At 45.2% G+C, this 18001-nt stretch overlaps 1 long non-coding RNA gene across 1 annotated transcript in view; it reads right to left on the bottom strand.

Moving 5' to 3' along the window:
* The window catches only part of LOC146831246 (uncharacterized), a 525430-nt gene that overhangs the window by 364276 nt on the left and 143153 nt on the right, over positions 1–18001 (bottom strand). The gene's annotated exons all lie outside the window — the stretch shown is intronic.

Genomic DNA, 18001 nt, shown 5'->3' with positions numbered 1-18001 from the left:
GGGAGCAATGTCTCTTGCCTACTGGACTTCGTCATCTGCAATTGTGACTCAATGTGAATTGTGAGCCCTGCTATCCGCAATGTAGATGGAAGGCAGTAGTCAGCACAGACATCGAGGAATGCTTTTTGTCACTTCCTCTTGACAAAATTCGAGGACATAGAGTACAATTCTGTCTGCAATTAATAAATCATCTCTCAATGTAAATTGTGAGCTCTGCTGACCGCAGTGAAGGTAACAAAAGATAAAATATGTATGGAATACATTGTCAAAGTGTGTAGGTTTCGGGGACTTTATAGTTAGTTGCCTATTGGACTCTGAAATTCATGAATCAAGACTGAATTCGAACTGTGAGCTCTGCTGGCAGCAGTGTAGACTGCCATTCAGTGTTCCTTTGGACTTGCAAGATGTATTTCGTGATTGTACTAAAGCTATAATTGATATCAAAAAAGTTCTTGAAACAAGGATACTAAAAGGCTATTATTTAGGTTTCGAAGATGTTGTAGTTAGTTGCCTACTGGACTCTGCAATTAATGAATAAACACTCAGTTTTAATTGTGAGTCATGCTGACCGCAGTGTAGGCAAGAGGCAGCAGTCAGCAAGGGCCCACAGCCACATGGCGTTCAGTAGAGCTGCAGAGTTATTGGCAATTCAGCGTGTGTGCAGCCAGCGATGATAAGTGGTGCACTGAGTTAGTGGCACCTGAAGCAACCAGCTTGTGCACACCCTGCGATGATGCGTCGTCCAAGCGGGCTGCACTGGGAGAAATTTCTTTTGCCTACTGAATTCTGCCTTAATAAGGCCATGTGGTGATGACTTATGGTGCACTGAGTTAGTAGTACCTTTGGCGCTCAGTGTGTATGTACCCTGCGATGATGCGTGGTCCAGGGGGCCGCACTCGGAGCAATGTCTTTTGTCTATTGAATTCTGCCTCAATAAGGCCACGTGGTGATGACTTGTGGTGCACTGAGTTAGTGGCACCTGAAGCACTCAGCTTGTGCGCACCCTGCGATGATGTGTGATCCGAGAGGGCCGCACTGGGACCAATGTATCTTGTGTACTGGACTGCGTCATCTGGAAACACTACTCCATCTGAATTGTGATGCCTGCTGTCCGCAGTGTAGATCGAAGGCAGTAGTCTGTACAGACATAAGTCTGAGGTGCTGTGCTGCTGGGTTCACAGGGGCCGGTGTCGAGGAGACCAGCGGTCATGGCGGCAGCCACGTGGCAGGGTGAGGCCCGCTGCTCTGGCAGACTTGTTGGTCTTCACAGTTCACAAGTGAACCATGCCGAGAGCCCCGGCTTATTTATTCATACTCGTATGATGGAGTGGTATACGTTGGACCAGCCCACTGCGCTTCGCTTCCAGGGAAGGACAACACAGCTACATGTCCGAGATCTTCCGGACTGCCTGAGGAAACAAGGCTGCGTCTATTGAGCACAACACTACAAGCACCAGCAGTAAATGTACAGATGGAGAGGTTTAAAATCTGTATAGTGAGGTCTGTCCAGCACATCACCACCACACTTGGTATTGTGTGATTTATTATTATTGATGGATGAGTTGCGTCCTTCACACATATTTGCTTGCCATATCTGCCAACATTCAAGTATTGTGTGGCTGAGGGACCATGCCATTTTTGGAAGGTCCACTGTCCTATTTTGCGCTGCCTCAGTGGTAGTAGGGAGCGGGGTCGTCCGGGGGGGGGATGTCCTGAGGCTGGTGGCAGTGAGTGTTGTGGCCTTCATGGGTGTTTGAGCTCCGTGATCAGTAACTCTATGACATATGTTGTGCTTCAGATGTGATTCTGGGCTGCGATCCATTTCACCCCAGATTTGGATGCTCGTTGAAAATATCGGGAACTGGTCCTTTTGTGTTAATTTTTGCACGGGGACATCTACTCTGTATATTATTACCGTTAGTTGTTGTTCTTATTTGTGACAAATATTTTTTGGGTGGAAGCTATTGCTGGAAAACTGAGGATATTGGCTGCTTTCACTCGGTTGACAATGAAGTGATGATTTAAAATCACTGAAAAAACTATAGGTTTAAAGAAGAAAATAATTAGAAATTAGCATTTAAGAAACCTTTGAAATTCACTGAAAAAAACATAGGTTTAAGGGACATTATAGTTACAAATTAGCATTTAAAAAACCTTTGAAATTCACTGAAAAAAACATAGATTTCAGGTCCATTATAGTTATAAATTAGCATTTAAAAAACCTTTGAAATTCACTGAAAAAAACATAGGTTTCATGGGCATTATAGTTACAAATTAGCATTTAAAAAACCTTTGAAATTCACTGAAAAAACCATAGTCATAAATGATGTAATATGTGACGTCACCAGCAGTGCATTGCGGGGGCGCGAGTTATTGTTAGCTCAACTAACTATAACAGCTGAATTTCTGTGGTTTTGAATGAGTGAAATATCCAACTAACTATAACGTCCCTGAAACCTATGTTTTTTTTCAGCGAATATATATATATATATATATACGTAATCATTAACAAATTAGACAAAGGAGGTAATATCATCCTATGACCTAAACACATGTACATGGAAGAAGCCTACAGACACCTTAATGATGCCATATGCTACAGGCCTACCAACATGAAGGAAGTGATTGCTAGTGGCAAAGAACTCAAAAAAAGCCTGACCAATTATAGGACTCAAGGCGCTCTCAGCAAAGAGGAGTTCAATTTTCTCAACAATGAATTTCCTATATTACCAATTTTGTACTTCCTTCCTAAATTACACAAGGGAACATCGCCGGTGCCTGGCAGGCCTATCATTTCAGCATGCAAAAGCCTTTGCGAAAACATATCGAAGTATGTTGATTATTCCTTGCAAGAGCACATCACTAAACTACCTACATACTTAAGAGACACCAGTGACTTCCTTCTCAAAATCAAAAACATCCCGTGGTCACCGAATTGTATCCTGATTTCCTTCGATATAACTTCGCTCTACACGAGCATCTATCACCCTGATTGACTAAATGCATGCCATGAATTTTTGACTAAAAGACCTACCCATTGCTATAAACACAATGAGCTTATCATGTTTCTTGCTTCTCCCCCAGCTATGCCTGCCTTCATGTGGGCTGGTGGGAGGAGCGGGTCCTCCGGGTCACACACTGTGAAGCTTGGTCTAACAACATTCTCTGCTGGCTACGCTACATAGACAATGTTTTTGTGGTTTGGAAGGGTTCTATGGACAGTGCTAAATAATTTATCAATTATATCAACTGTAATGATTTAAATTTGGAGTTCAATGCCGCTAGGCCTGACATTACCTATAGGAGAGCCAGGTCCATGCATGACACTGTAGTCAGAAACAGCCCTGAAATAACCAATACCACTAATTGGTTAACTAATATCAAAGGATTTCGCAAGTGCATCAGTTGCAAGGGTTGCAGATTTGGAGTTAACACTACCCAAATCTCGGCAGAATTCAGGAGTAAACCCATAGTGATACAACAGAAACTCACCTGCAGAACGGAATTCGCAGTGTACATTCTCACTTGCAGCTGCGGGCTTAAATATGTAGGGAGCACCAAGCTCCAAGTGCACCTACGGATTTTGCAACACATCAGAGCCATTGTCAACAGTGACCCGGCATACCCTGTCGCCAGGCACTTCAAAGAGACACATCAGAACAAGTTAGACCACCTTAAATACTGCGTCATTGATTGCATTCCGCCACTCAGACGTGGTGGCAACAGAGAGAAATTGTTGAGACAACTGGAGTCGAAATACATAATAGAACTCAACACCAAGGCCCCAGCAGGATTAAACATTAGTGAAGACCTTTACAACTTTCTATACCATTAATCATTAGTACTCACTCCAGTGATGCACTCTCACACTATCGCCTCTTTGACTTTTTTAGAAGTCGGCTGACTACTAGTTGGTTGTCCAGTTTTTAATCCACTCCAACACATTTTAATCGCACTGCACCAATCTTGCCTTGTCCCTTTTACACCTCACGGCACCAACACTGATTTTTCCTGTAATTATGCACTCATTTTTTACTTTATCCATTAGTGACTGCACTGTACAGCATTTTCTGACCTATTTTACACCTCACGGCACCAACACTGATTTTTCCTGTAATTATGCACTCATTTTTAACTTTATCCATTAGTGACTGCACTGTACAGCATTCTCTGACCTATTCGACATCTTTTTAAGCAGTTGACTCGATTTCCATACATCAGGCTTAGACCTTATCATGCAAAGATTAGACTCCAGTGACATCTAGGCCCTTCTTGACCGCATTAGTTACGCGCCGACTGGTACATAGACTTTGGCATTTCCTTTCACACGCTTCCAATGATATGAATGCGTTATATTTAATGTTCCCCTTTTAGTTACGATGGTAAACCGGATTCCTCCAATATTAAAATGGGCCACATGGCATTCATGATTTATAGGTTGGACAACACATCCACGATTCTTGTGGGATACCGTTTAACTCTGTTTTCCATCAGACTATTCTTGGGAGACTTAAAACTCAATCCATGCATTCTTTTATCGGTTACCTTGCCTCTGACACTGCCAGCTTACCTTCTGATCTGCCGCGCACAACTGATGTTACAGAACACATGGCCATGTGCACCTACATATAGAGTGGTAGTCTTTTTTCTATGCCTGCTACTAAAAGTGCTTGTCATTGCTGCGCCTAGTCATATATGGATGACAAGATGTTTTACTACTGCAAAAGTGTTAGGTTTTTTGCCTTGTCACTATGAACATAGTAAAGTCACTCATGTCACTATAAATTGAATGCCTTTCACCTTAGCGCACTGTGTGATCAAGACCACAGGCTTGTGGTCGAAACGCGTCATCCTGACATGCTAAGACAATAAATCTTCTTTAATGCATGTTTAACTGGAGCCTGTGCCCTTGTTTGGCGTACCGTGGTCGTTCGTTGGGATCCTGGTTTCATATATATATATCCCACCATTTCTCAGTATTTATTGTAGCGTGATATTTTTTATGATATATATTTTATATATTTAGTATATATTTTATCGCTGATACTGTTTACAGGGGTTTAATAGAATATTAAAATATGTATTCAATATTTAGAATTATATATTTTGAATCTATTGTTTTAGCCTGTTGGTTCAATTTTAGAATGTTTGGATGTAAAATCCTCCACAAATGAATACGTCAGACCTGTAATGATTTTCTGCTAATAGTATGTTTTCTATTTCTATTTTGTGGTTAGCAGTTTTGGCGGCATTCTACACACTATTTAAACTCCATGATCTTTGTGCATGTCGTGTGATCAAGACCGGGTTCCCCAGTCGAAACGCGTCATGCTGCTGTTAAAAGAATAAAGCACTTTATTTTGTAGCCACGGAGTGGTCTGTTCCTGCTGCTTGCTGCTGCTTGCATCTTTGTGCACTGTGAAGGACTTTGGAAATCATATATCTATATATATATATATATATATATATATTTTTTTTTTTTTTTTTTCACTAAAAATGCTGATGACGTCACATATTACATCACGCATGACATGGTCAGTGAGATCACTGATGACATCTCAAATTACATCACTGATGACATCACTGATGACATCATCCAGTGTCTGTGTGTTTCTGTAAAGTTTAAATATGTTTATTAAATATAGGGAAAGGCATATTGAAGAATGAGTAGGTGTATAAGTGTGTGAATAGATGATTTTGAAGGTGCTTGACTGACTCTAGTGAGTGATTAAACATATCTTACTGAATGCATGGGTTAGTGACTAAACTGTGTGAATGTCTGTATCCGTCTGTCTGTTGGTGTGTAAGCAGCTGCATGGGTTTGCAAATAGCTACATGAGTGTCTATATGGGTTATAGATTGGTTGTCTGAGTAACAGTATGGGTGCCTGAGTGTTTGTGTGGGTGGGGTGTGTGTGACTCTGTGCATAGATGTGTGAGTGGGTGATTCACTGGGTGCATGGTTTCAAGAGTGCATCTGTGATGGACTGTATGGGTGGGTGAGTGTGTGTATGGTTGTGTTAGTGTGAGTAGCTACAGTGAAAGGCAGTATATATGTGTGTTGGAGTACATAAATGGCTATAAGTGAGAGTGTGTGATTGTGAGAGTGGCTGTATGGATGAGTGTGTGCTTGTATCATTGGTTGTATAAGAGCGTAAGAATGTGCTGGTGTTCGTATGAGTAATTGAGCTGGTGTGTGTATAACTGTATAGGTGAGTAAATGGCAGTGTGATTAATTATTTGCATGACTGAGTAGGTGTGTGAGTACCTCTATGTCAGGCATATCGAACTCCTGAGGCGGAAGTTGGGAGAAAGCGCAAGTTGCATTTACTTTTAAATTTGTTGTATTAACTGTATTTTTATCTACTCACTTCCCCCTCCTGGGCACTTGCACTTTAACTATTTACGCTCTGGGCAGTCCCGCGCAGCTGATTGCATAGCTGCAGCAGGCCACAACATCTTCGCCGCCATTCCCCAGAGGCCACTGGCCACGCCCCCCTCCAACAGGCCACGCCCCCGCAAAAGTCATTTAAACGCGCTGAATGCGAGCGCGAGGCAGAGGCATATCAAACTCCTGAGGCGGAAGCCGGGAGAAAGCGCAAATTGCATTTACTTTTTAATTTGTTGTATTAACTGTATTTTTATCTACTCACTTCCCCCTCCTGGGCACTTGCACTTTAACTATTTACGCTCTGGGCAGTCCCGCGCAGCTGATTGCATAGCTGCAGCGGGCCACAACATCTTCGCTGCCATTCCCCAGAGGCCACTGGCCACGCCCCCCTCCAACAGGCCACGCCCCTCCCATCTCCCTTCCTAATAATAATGTACTTTCCCCGTACGCGCAGCCTTTCGGGCCCAGGGGCCATACCCCCTGGTCAAATTGTGTGCCCTCGATTATGCTATGACGCTGATCAGATCCTCGCTCTTAGACCTACAAGGGATCATCTGACAGCTACTTTTAATATGCTAGATCAGTTTCCACAATGCTGCCCTCATTGCTCCTTCCATCTGGATACTCCACAACGATGTTGTAGCCTAGCTTTCCGAGTAGGAACTCACTCCCCTTTAAGTTACACCTTCCTCAGCTTGAACTGCCGTTCCCTGCCCAAACACAAACGTGAGATTTTCGATCTCCTCACAGATGAATCCCCTGACGCACTTTTTATTACAGAAATGTGGCTTCGCGATAGTTCCGGACCAGATATGGCAGAAGCCCTCCCTGCTCAATATGCGATTGTAAGGCACGATCGCCCCAGGAAAATTGGAGGCGGTGTGGCAATAATATTTAAAAATATTTATCAAGGCCATCTTGATCCTGCTCCGTTAAACGGCTGTGAGGCAGCGTATTTTAAGCTGGCTCTCCAACCTAAAACCACCCTTTCGGGCCTACTAGTGTATCGCCCTCCAGGTCTTGCTAACACATGGCAGTTACAACTTTCTGAACTCATAGCCTCGGCTCTATCTACATCTAGTAACTTTTTCGTCGTCGGTGATCTGAATGTTCATTTGGACGACCGTAATGACAGTCTGGCCTGCAACCTCATTGCGGACCTTGCTTCCATGAATCTCTTTTTATATAACAAGGGCTCCACCCACAAGGGCGGACATCTCCTAGACCCAATCTTTTCTAATAGTATCCATGTCAAGTGTTCCGCGGTGGTGCCAGTCATCTGGTCTGATCATTTCTTAATTAAATTTACCGTCGCTAACAATGAGAACACACCTACTCACAAACCTGATACTAACACACAGAAAAGGGACTGGAAAAAGTTTGACTCTGCTGCTTTTAATAAAATCCTAACTGATCTCAAGCCTGAAAATATATTCGCATCCAATGATATGGATGTGATGGCCAGTGCCGCTAATGATTGGCTTTTTGAAGCCATAAATACCTGTCTTCCCACTACCCACAAGAAAGGGATAATCCACAAAGCCCCCGCTCCTTGGTACAATGATACGCTCCGCATGCACAAATATAAATGTAAGAAATTAGAACGCTTATGGAGGAAAGATTACTCCCTTATATCTGATACCGCCTATAAAACAGATCTGAAATGCTATCATAAGGCGTGTGCTACAACCAGGGCTATTCACGTCAATAAGACTATCAACGAAGCAATAAATAAATCAAAAACTCTGTTTAACGTGGTGAAGGAGCTCGCTGATTCACAGACCACGGCAACACCTTCCCAGTTATCCAACACGAAATGCGATGAGCTTGCCCAGTACTTTATTTCCAAAATTACGAATATACATCAGGACATTTTTGCTCAAAGCAACTTAAATGTTTCCGCGATTTCTCCTCAGACTAGGGAAGAGGCTGTCAACTCGTTGGTGTCATCTTCGCCTCAACTGTTGTCCTGGCCTGATCTCTGCCCGGAAACTCTCTCCGAAACATTGAGCAAAGTCAAGTCAGGATCCCCGCAGGACCCTTTGCCCGCCCCGATACTACGCTCTCTGAATTCTTCACATCGTTCCACTATTTGTAAAATGTTAAACCCCTCGCTTGATACTGCAACCGTTCCCAGTTGTTGGAAGCATGCTATGGTCACCCCGGTCTTGAAAAAGCCGCTGGCGGATCCTAAGGTGACCGCCAACTACCGTCCCATTTCTTTACTACCGGTATTTTCGAAAATTTTGGAACGGCACATCCATTTTCATCTCTCAAAATTTGTAACAGACAATAGCCTTTTGCATCCATCCCAGTCTGGATTTCGCCCCGGCTTCTCTACGGAGACGACCCTTTTGGGTGTTACAGACAATCTGCGCTTGCTCTTGGATCGAGGAGATACAGTTGCGCTGATCTTACTTGATCTCAGCGCAGCTTTTGATACTGTGTTACACAGCATCCTTCTCAAATCCCTCGCTGCCATCGGCATTGGCAATAAAGCCTTGGACTGGCTCACATCCATTTTGTCTGATCGTACCTTTCAAATCTTTTCTAAGTCATCCTCCTCAAAGAGCTACTCCTCCCCCCATGGTGTACCCCAGGGGTCAATCCTTAGTCCTCTTCTTTTTAATTTATATGTCACCACTTTGGCTTATGTTGCACAATGTTCTGGCTTAAACCTTTACTCTTACGCTGATGATTCACAAATTGTTTTTTCACTATCTCAAATTGATCCCACGGTTCCTTCTCCTTTGCAAGCAGGACTCAGCAAAATATCTGGATGGATGAACAGCAACTTACTATTAAATGGCGGAAAGACTGAGGTCCTGGTCCTTGGTAACAAACCCGACCTCTGGAACCTAAGACATTGGCCTACTACCATGGGTCCCCTACAAACTCCATCTGAACAAGTGCGAAACCTGGGAGTAATTATCGACAGGGGACTATCCATGAAAGATCAGGTCAACAAAGTCGCAGCCACCTGTTTTACCATCCTACGATGGCTACGTAAAATCTTTTGGATACTGCCCAAAAACACCCAGAGATCTGTTGTGAATGCCTTGGTAACCTCGAGATTAGATTACGGCAACGTGCTCTACCTGGGGTCTACCAAGGCCGTCACACGGCGCCTTCAGCTGGTACAAAATGCCGCAGCTCGGCTTCTCTGTGGCTGTCGGAAACGTGACCATATTACAGAACGCCTGAGTGAGCTGCACTGGCTTCATGTTGAAAATCGTATAAAGTTTAAAGCTTTGAGCTTTATGCATAAGATCAAAATCGGATCAGCTCCCCTCTACCTTCAGGCCCTTGTCAGCCCCTACCTTCCTGCTCGCTCACTTCGTTCCTCATCCCATCATCTCTTCAATGTACCAAAGTTTAAACTCATCAGAATGGGTGGTGGTTCCTTTGCGAACTTAGGACCCAGACTGTGGAACTCACTTCCTTTGGCCATTCGGATGGAAAACTGTCATATGTGATTTCGCAGAGCGGTGAAAACCTGGCTCTTTGATCTCTAAATCTTCTGCCTGATGTTGTTGATCTGTCTCTTAGCGTCGGGAAACCCTCATGGGTAGCTGTTGCGCTCAAAAAATTCAATTAATAAATAAATAAATAAATGAATGAGTGGTGGTGTGTGAGTGTCTATATAGGTGTATGAGTGCATATGATAGTCCTGTACTGAGTGACCATAAGTATGAGTGAGTGGATGGGTGTGTAGACCTAAGAATCAGTGAGTGGGTATGTAGTTATTGGTGTTGTAGTGTCTATGGTTTTGAGAATGGCAGTCTGTAATTTACAGTGGGTGTATCAAAGGTTATATTAGGGTGTGAGAAGATGCATCAAATTATCACATGGATGATGTAATCAGTGATGTCATCAGTGATGTCATCAGTGATAACACTGACCATATCTTGAGTGATGTAATATGTGACATCATCAGCAGTGCATTGTGGGAGCGCGAGTTATAGTTAGCTGAACTAACTATAATGGGGGAATTTCTATGGGTTTGTACGAGTGAAATGACCAGCTAACTATAACACCCCTGAAACCTATTGTTATTTCTGTGAATTTCTAAGGTTCTTTAAATGCTAATTCCTAACTATAACGCCCCTGAAACCTTTGGTTTTTTAAGTGAATTTCAAAGGTTTTTTAAATGCTAATTCCTAAATATATCAGGCCTGAAACCAATGGTTTTTTCTGTGAATTTCAAAGGTTTTTTAAATGCTAATTCCTAACTATATCAGGCCTGAAACCTATTTTTTTCAGTGAATTTCAAAGGTTTTGTAAATGACAATTTTTAATGCAATAAATGTTATACTGATTTTTTTATACTGATTTACTACATTTTTTAAACTATTTTTAGATATAATATACTTTCTCAGAATGATTTACTTTAGTATAAATACTTGGCAAATAGGCAACAGACTTTTAAGTACAGTAGTTACAGTTGTTGCAATGGCCAACCCAATTTCAAACACAAAGCAACATTGAGCTCAATGTGAATTTCTAGTTAAATGCAATTAGTTAATTATGGATTACTTTTCTAACCACAGGACTGGATCCTAGATTCAGTCCTTGGACATCTCCTGTAAACAGTTGAGTAAAAGCGTTTTGGTTACAGTAGTTATTTTTAAGGAGTATTATTGTATTTTAAAAGTTGACACTTAGAAATGTTTTCACATAGAATCACCAATGTTATCCTGGGGCAGAAAATTCACTTAGCAGGTAAGTAGTGTTATCGTTACTTTTTCTTACTCAGTGGTGGATCCTGGATCCAGCACTGGCCAACCTCCTGTAAACAGTTGAAAGAATGTGTTTAAGTCATACAGACGATTTTTTAGGAATATTTTTTGTTTGTGAAAATAGACACTTAGAAACTTTTCTGCTGAAAACCACACAATGGATTCCAATGGAAGGAAATACAAGTTACTGGTAAGTACGCTTAGAATTACTTTTCAGGGTCAGTGCTGGGCTAAAAGATGCAGCACTGGGTTCTCTCCTGATTACAGGTGAGTAAATCAGAATTCGTAGTTCGGCTGATTTTAGATGAATATTTTTAGTTTATAAAAATAGACACTTAGAAACTTTTCTGCTGAAAACTACACAATGCATTCCTATGGACAGGAAATACAAGTTACTGGTAAATACGCTTAGATTTACTTTTCAGGGTCAGTGCTGGACTAAAAGATGCAGCCCAGGGTTCTCTCCTGATTACAGGTGAGTATATCGGAATTCGTAGTTCGGCTGATTTTAGAGGAATATTTGTACAATGGTGAAGGAGGGGGGCGGGGCCGGAGGTGATATGTGTGCAAACACGCCCTGTGGCGCGTTTTAAGTTGGGGAATTCATTCCTCTTCAATCCTGAGGTCCCCTGGGGGCCAACTAGCCCACCAGGTACCTCCAGTATGCGCCAGAGGGCTGCATTGCAGAGAGGTGTTCAGAGGCCACGCCCCTTTTTACAACACTCTGCAACGCAGCTCCGTGGTGCTTACTGGAGGTATCTGGTGGGCTAGTTGGTCCCAGGGACCCTCAGGATTGAAGAGGAATTAATTCCCCAACTTAAAACGTGCCACAGGGCGTGTTTGCACACATGTCACCTCAGGCCCCACCCCCTACATTCACCACTGTGTAAACGCGCCCCATGGGGTGTTTTAAGTTGGGGGATTAAGTCCCCTTGAATCCTGAGGTCCCCTGGTGTCCAACTAGCCCACCAGGTACCTCCAGTATGCACAAGGGAGCTGCGATGTAGAGAGGTGTTCAGAGGCCACACCCCTTTTTACAACACTCTGCAACGCAGCTCTGTGGTGCTTAGTGGAGGTACCTGGTGGGCTAGTTGCCCATAGGAGACCTCTGGTTTGAAGAGGTCCCCTGGGGGCCAACTAGCCCACCAGGTACCTCCAGTATGCGCCAGAGGGCTGCATTGCAGAGAGGTGTTCAGAGGCCACGCCCCTTTTTACAACACTCTGCAACGCAGCTCTGTGGTGCTTACTGGAGGTATCTGGTGGGCTAGTTGGTCCCAGGGACCCTCAGGATTGAAGAGGAATTAATTCCCCAACTAAAACACGCCACAGGGCGTGTTTGCACACATATCACCTCAGGCCCCGCCCCCTACATTCACCACTGTGTACCTGCGCCCCATGGGGTGTTTTAAGTTGGGGGATTAAGTCCCCTTGAATCCTGAGGTCCCCTGGTGTCCAACTAGCCCACCAGGTACCTCCAGTATGCACCAGGGAGCTGCGATGCAGAGAGGTGTTCAGAGGCCACACCCCTTTTTACAACATTCTGCAACGCAGCTCTGTGGCGCTTAGTGGAGGTACCTGGTGGGCTAGTTGCCCATAGGAGACCTCTGGATTGAAGAGGAATGAATTCCCCAACTTAAAACGTGCCACAGGGCGTGTTTGCACAATGTCACCTCATGCCCCGCCCCCTACCTTCACCACTGTGCAAACGCGCCCGTGGCGCGTTTTAAGTTGGGAGATTAAGTCCCCTTGAATCCTGAGGTCCCCTGGCATCCAACTAGCCCACCAGGTACCTCCAGTAAGTGCCACGGAGCTGTGTTGCAGAGAGGTGTAAAAAGGGGCGTGGCCTCATTACACCTCTCTGCAACGCATGCCCCTGGCGCATACTGGAGGTTCCTGATGGGCTAGTTGGCCCCCAGGGACCCCCAGTATTGAAGGGGAATTCGGTCACCCTCTGCAAACGTGCCGGGGGGGCTGTGTAGCTTCCCTTCTTTTTCTTATTTTTTGGCCCTGGGGACCCCATCCCCCAGGGCCTGCCCTCTATTTTTCTTTTTTTTTAAACTGTGGAGGGGGGCACGCGTGGCCACCCTCCCGAGGCCTTAATTTGCCCCGGGGACCCCATCCCCCGGGGAATGGCCCTTTTTTTGGGGGGAGGGGGGCTGTCTTGCCCCCTTCCTGTGGCCTCTTTTGGCCCCGGGGACCCCGTCCCATTTTGGGGAGAGGGGCCGCGTGGCCCCCTTCCTGGGCCACTACTGGCCCCGGGGACCCAATCCCCCAAGGCCTGGCCTCCGTTGGGGACCGTGGGGGGGTCCCCAATCCCCCACGGCCCCGCCGGCTCCCCGCTTCCTGCAGAAGCCGGCATTGCTTTTCCACATGGGGATCAGCTAACATGCTGCTCCCCATGGGGAAAAGCAATCTGCTTTGCTATTTGGAAGAGAGAGCAGGTTTCCCTGCTCTCTCTTCCAAAAGCAAAGCAGTTAGCAATGGCAGGGTGGGAGCTGCGAGGCTCCCGCCCTGCCATTGCAAACAGCAGTGTCCCGGGGGTGGGCACCCCGGGACACCGCAGGAGCCGGCCCCGGGGGGTGGCGGTCCCCAGGGCCATGACAAGGCTCCAGGAGGGGGGGCCACGCGGCCCCCATCCTACTTAAGTTAAAGCCCCGGGGGGTGGTGATCCCCAGGGCTTGGGGGTCCGTATCGGACCCCCTACTTTAAATATGCAGTGCCCCGGGGAGGTGGTGGTCCCCGGGGCGTGTGGGGGGGCTCGAGCCCCCCCACACAGGTTTTTTTTTTTTTAATAAAAAATAACCAAGCCCCGGTGGGTGGTGGTCCCCGGGGCTGCGGGGGGGGGGCCATGAGCCCCCCGCATACATTGTGATAAGCCCCGGGAGGTGGCGGTCCCCGCGGCCATGACAAGGCTCCAGGAGGGGGGGCCGCGCAGCCCCCCTCCTACTTAAGTTAAAGCCCCGGGGGGTGGTGATCCCCAGGGCTTGGGGGTCCGTATCAGACCCCCTACTTTAAATATGCAGTGCCCCGGGGAGGTGGCGTTCCCCGGGGTGTGTGGGGGGGCTCGAGCCCCCCCACACAGGTTTTGGTTTTTTTAATAAAAAATAACCAAGCCCCGGGGGTGGTGGTCCCTGGGGCTGCGGGGGGGCCATGAACCCCCCGCATACATTGTGATAAGCTCCGGGAGGTGGCAGTCCCCGGGGCTACTATGAAAAATTGCCCCCGGGACTTGGCCCCCCCGGAGGTTAATTGTAAACGAAGCGCAGGCTTCGGGTTTTTTTTCGTTAGCGGGATGCGCGATTTAAAAAAAATTTAAAAAAATTGGGGCCTTGGGGGTCCTTGTGGGACCCTCTAAGCAGGCCTCGGGGGTCAGGGTGGTTCTACCCTGCCCCCTTTTCGCATTTTGGGATTTTTTGGGGGGCTTCTCGTGCCTCGGTTCTACCGAGGCACAAGATGGCTGCCAACACTTCCTGATCTGGAGTGTTGACAGCCAATTAGCATTCAGCTTGTGCACAGCAGTGTGCGCGCTGGGTGCGGGGAGGGTCTTCGGATCCTCCTCAGCCATAGATATCACTAACTTTTAACTCTAATTTTCTCAGGAACTACTGAACTGATTTACACCATTTAAGCAAAAGGCACGAGTCTGAACTGAGGACTACCTCTTTGCCAAATTTGGTGTAATTCCATTCAGCAGTTCGGGCTGTAGCTGCGACAACAGGTCCTATGGGAAATTGCATTGGGAAAACGCGTTTTGGGACCCCCTTTTTTCTCGGCCCCCGCTTGACGAATCACCGCGAAACTTTCAGGGTAGGAGCGGAGCGGAGCTGGCCAAAAGTTTGGAAAATTTCGCAAAGATTCGTCAATCGGCGCCACACTTATTGGGAATAGAATGTTGCGGATTTCCTATGGAAAATAGGTCCTAACTATAACTATCTACTGGCGACCGCAAGTAGATAATAAATATATATATAGAGAGAGAGAGAAAGAGAGAGAAACAAAAAGAGAAACCACACTATTACCTCTATAGATCTCTTTATGTTATCATATAGTGTGTTTTCCTATATTTTCATTTTACATCCATTAATCATGTTATTGTTCATAAGTGGATGTCTTCTCAAACTGAAAGTGTGCCACAAGGCACTATTCCATAAGCCAGAAAATGTTTTATGATATATGAGACATTACATTCTTGACTCCACATATACTTACCATGCAATGTAGTGGTTAGGTCAAGTTGATTATATTGTCATGCAGTATAGCATATGTGAAGTAGTGGAGGTATTCCTTCTTAGACCGATGGTGGAAAAATTCTACAATAATGTAGCAAAGACTCCTTGACAATTCACACAGCATATGAAAATCTGCTGTTGATGTTGCATCTACTTAGCTTTTTTTATTATTTTGAGATATAATTTGTATTTATTTATTTAGCATTCAAAGCAATTCACACATACATAGATCTAATGGTATTCAAGTAGGAAACACAGCTAGCAAATGCGCTTAAGCACAGTGCATTTGTAAAGTATCAGCAATGTTTGAATGCTATTGCAGAGCAATGTGTGTGTACTTGTGGTATGTAGCAGTAAGTGAAAATGCAAAGCCAGTAGTTATAAAAGGAATGATTCATATCACAAATTTACAAATAACATTTAACAAATTGGAAGAGGGATGAACAAAAATGTAAACTTAGTGCAAATGCAACATGGAAAGAGGCTCAAACTTTGCCCTGGCCCAATCCTGCTGCAAAAATGGCAACGTGCTGAACCTGACATTTTCTGCAGGGTCACCCCAGATTTTTTCTTCCTCTGCCTTCCTGTGCTGAACCTGTTTTTTTGGCTTTTTGGGACTCTATACGGTTTGTTCCTTCTAACCAGTGGTAATGTGTGTGCTCTCTCCCTAAAACATAGTACAATTATCCTACACCTGACTGTTACATGCAATTTACTTGTAAGTCTCTAGTATATGGTACTACTTGTAACCAGCAACTTTAAATTGAATGCTACTAATGAGCTGTAGCACTCCTTGTGCCACCCACTAAATTAGCCTTTTAAAACATGCCTAAGTCCTGCCACTGCAGACTGTAGTGACCTTAATATAAATTGCTAGGCCAAAAATGTCCTCTTTAATACATATAAGTCATCCCTGAAGAAGGCCCTAAAGGCTCATAGGGCATTGTGTACGGTATTTAAAAAGTAGGACATATGTTCTTACGTTTTACATGTCCTGACCATGAACAACTTCGAAAGGAGTTTTTCTCTGGTGAGGAACATGCACAGGCTCCCTGTCACCCTCTGAGCGCCAAACCATGGTACTCAGACCAATCACAATGCTGCATTGCAGTGTTGTGATAGGCTCCAGGGAACCTAGGCGCTGGGGTGCTTCCTGCTGTTGAGCGAGACTAGAAACAAGAAGTAGGAAGAGGACGGAGGAGAGGCGGCGGCCGGCTTTTTTAGGTCAGTCCTTTTTATCATCCCCCTGCCACACCACCCCTGTCCAGTAGCAGCCACTACTGAGTAAAGTCCACTCTAACACGCATCAAAACCGTTTAAATAGTTTAGTACTCTGTATTTAAATTGACTGATAAAATTATGACTCTGATCATTTAAGACCTGTCGAAACAAGCCTTTGGCTGGTGTGCCCTGTCTAGCAGAACATTAATGTGATTCGCAGTTCAGCTCGCCGTAGAGAATGAGATTTGCTATAGGATTTCTTAAAACTCCCGGGCTGAGTGCCACCAACAAATTCACGGTTGGCAGGTAGCTGTGCTGCAAACTATTCCACGTTCTGGTGGGAATCAACTCGGCTTCTTGGGAGTTAAAGTCTGGACTTGAGAAGAATGGAAATGGGAATGAAAAACCTCCCTTTATCTAAACACACAAAGGTTAATAAATGTATAATAATCTAGGTTGGAATGGTTTTGCAGATGTTCTGCTCGGTTTCCAGAAAGCAGTTAATCTCCAGTTAATCTGCCATCGTTTTATTAAAATACCAGTTAAACGCTTGATGCTAAAGAATGCGTTCACCCAACTACACCTGAGGAGCACAGAATATGCCGAGCATCAGAGGAGCATTCCAAACTGTACAAAGAAGTGAAGCAGCAGAAAGGGATGCTATTGGCTAATTCGAGGGGTAGGGCGGGGCATTAGCATTCACAGGCAGCCGTATCTTTAAGCGACCCTTTCGCCGAAAGTAATGGAGAACCAACACCTCTGTGTTCCCACATCTGGGATCCGTTTCCTCTCGAGGCTGCCTGACTGGTCAAGACGCTGGGTCCCAGGACGAGGCGTCACTGCGTGCCCGGCCTGCTGCTGCCAGTTCACGCAGGATTTGTTGAATGGCTCTCCCTCTCATGCCCAGGCCTGAAGCACGGACAGCAATGAGAGACGTCTGAACCACAGGGTATATTATCAACGAGGCGATAAAGAATTATCGCCGCCTTTGCGTCCGTTTTCGGACGAAAAGTGGCGATAATTTTATCGCCTAATCAGCAAGGTCACGGTATCGCGTGAAACCTTGCATTAGCGCCTGTAGGGCCATATTATCAAGGAACAACGATAACACAGCGGCGATAATGTTATCGCAGTTCCTTGATAATATGGCCCATATTCTGAACGCCCAGCTTTGCATCTCTAATGAGATGCAAAGTGGACGTTCCTCCTCAGAATAACGGGAGAAAAGTCGCTAAGCGACATTTCTCCTATTATCAAGCCTCACGCAAAGACGCATAGCGACTAGAAAAGTAGCGATAACCTCTGTTATCGCTACTTTCCTTACGCCTGCTTTGAAACTGACTTAGCCATGAAATCCTATGGAAGGTGGATATCATGACTAAGTATGTGTAGCCCTATCAGCAAGCTATCGCCAAAAGTTGT

Source organism: Triturus cristatus, chromosome 5_1, assembly GCF_964204655.1.
Source record: "Triturus cristatus chromosome 5_1, aTriCri1.1, whole genome shotgun sequence".
NCBI lineage: Eukaryota > Metazoa > Chordata > Amphibia > Caudata > Salamandridae > Triturus > Triturus cristatus.
Note: the sequence above shows the minus strand (reverse complement) of the source record. Positions and strands in the feature narration are given on the sequence as shown.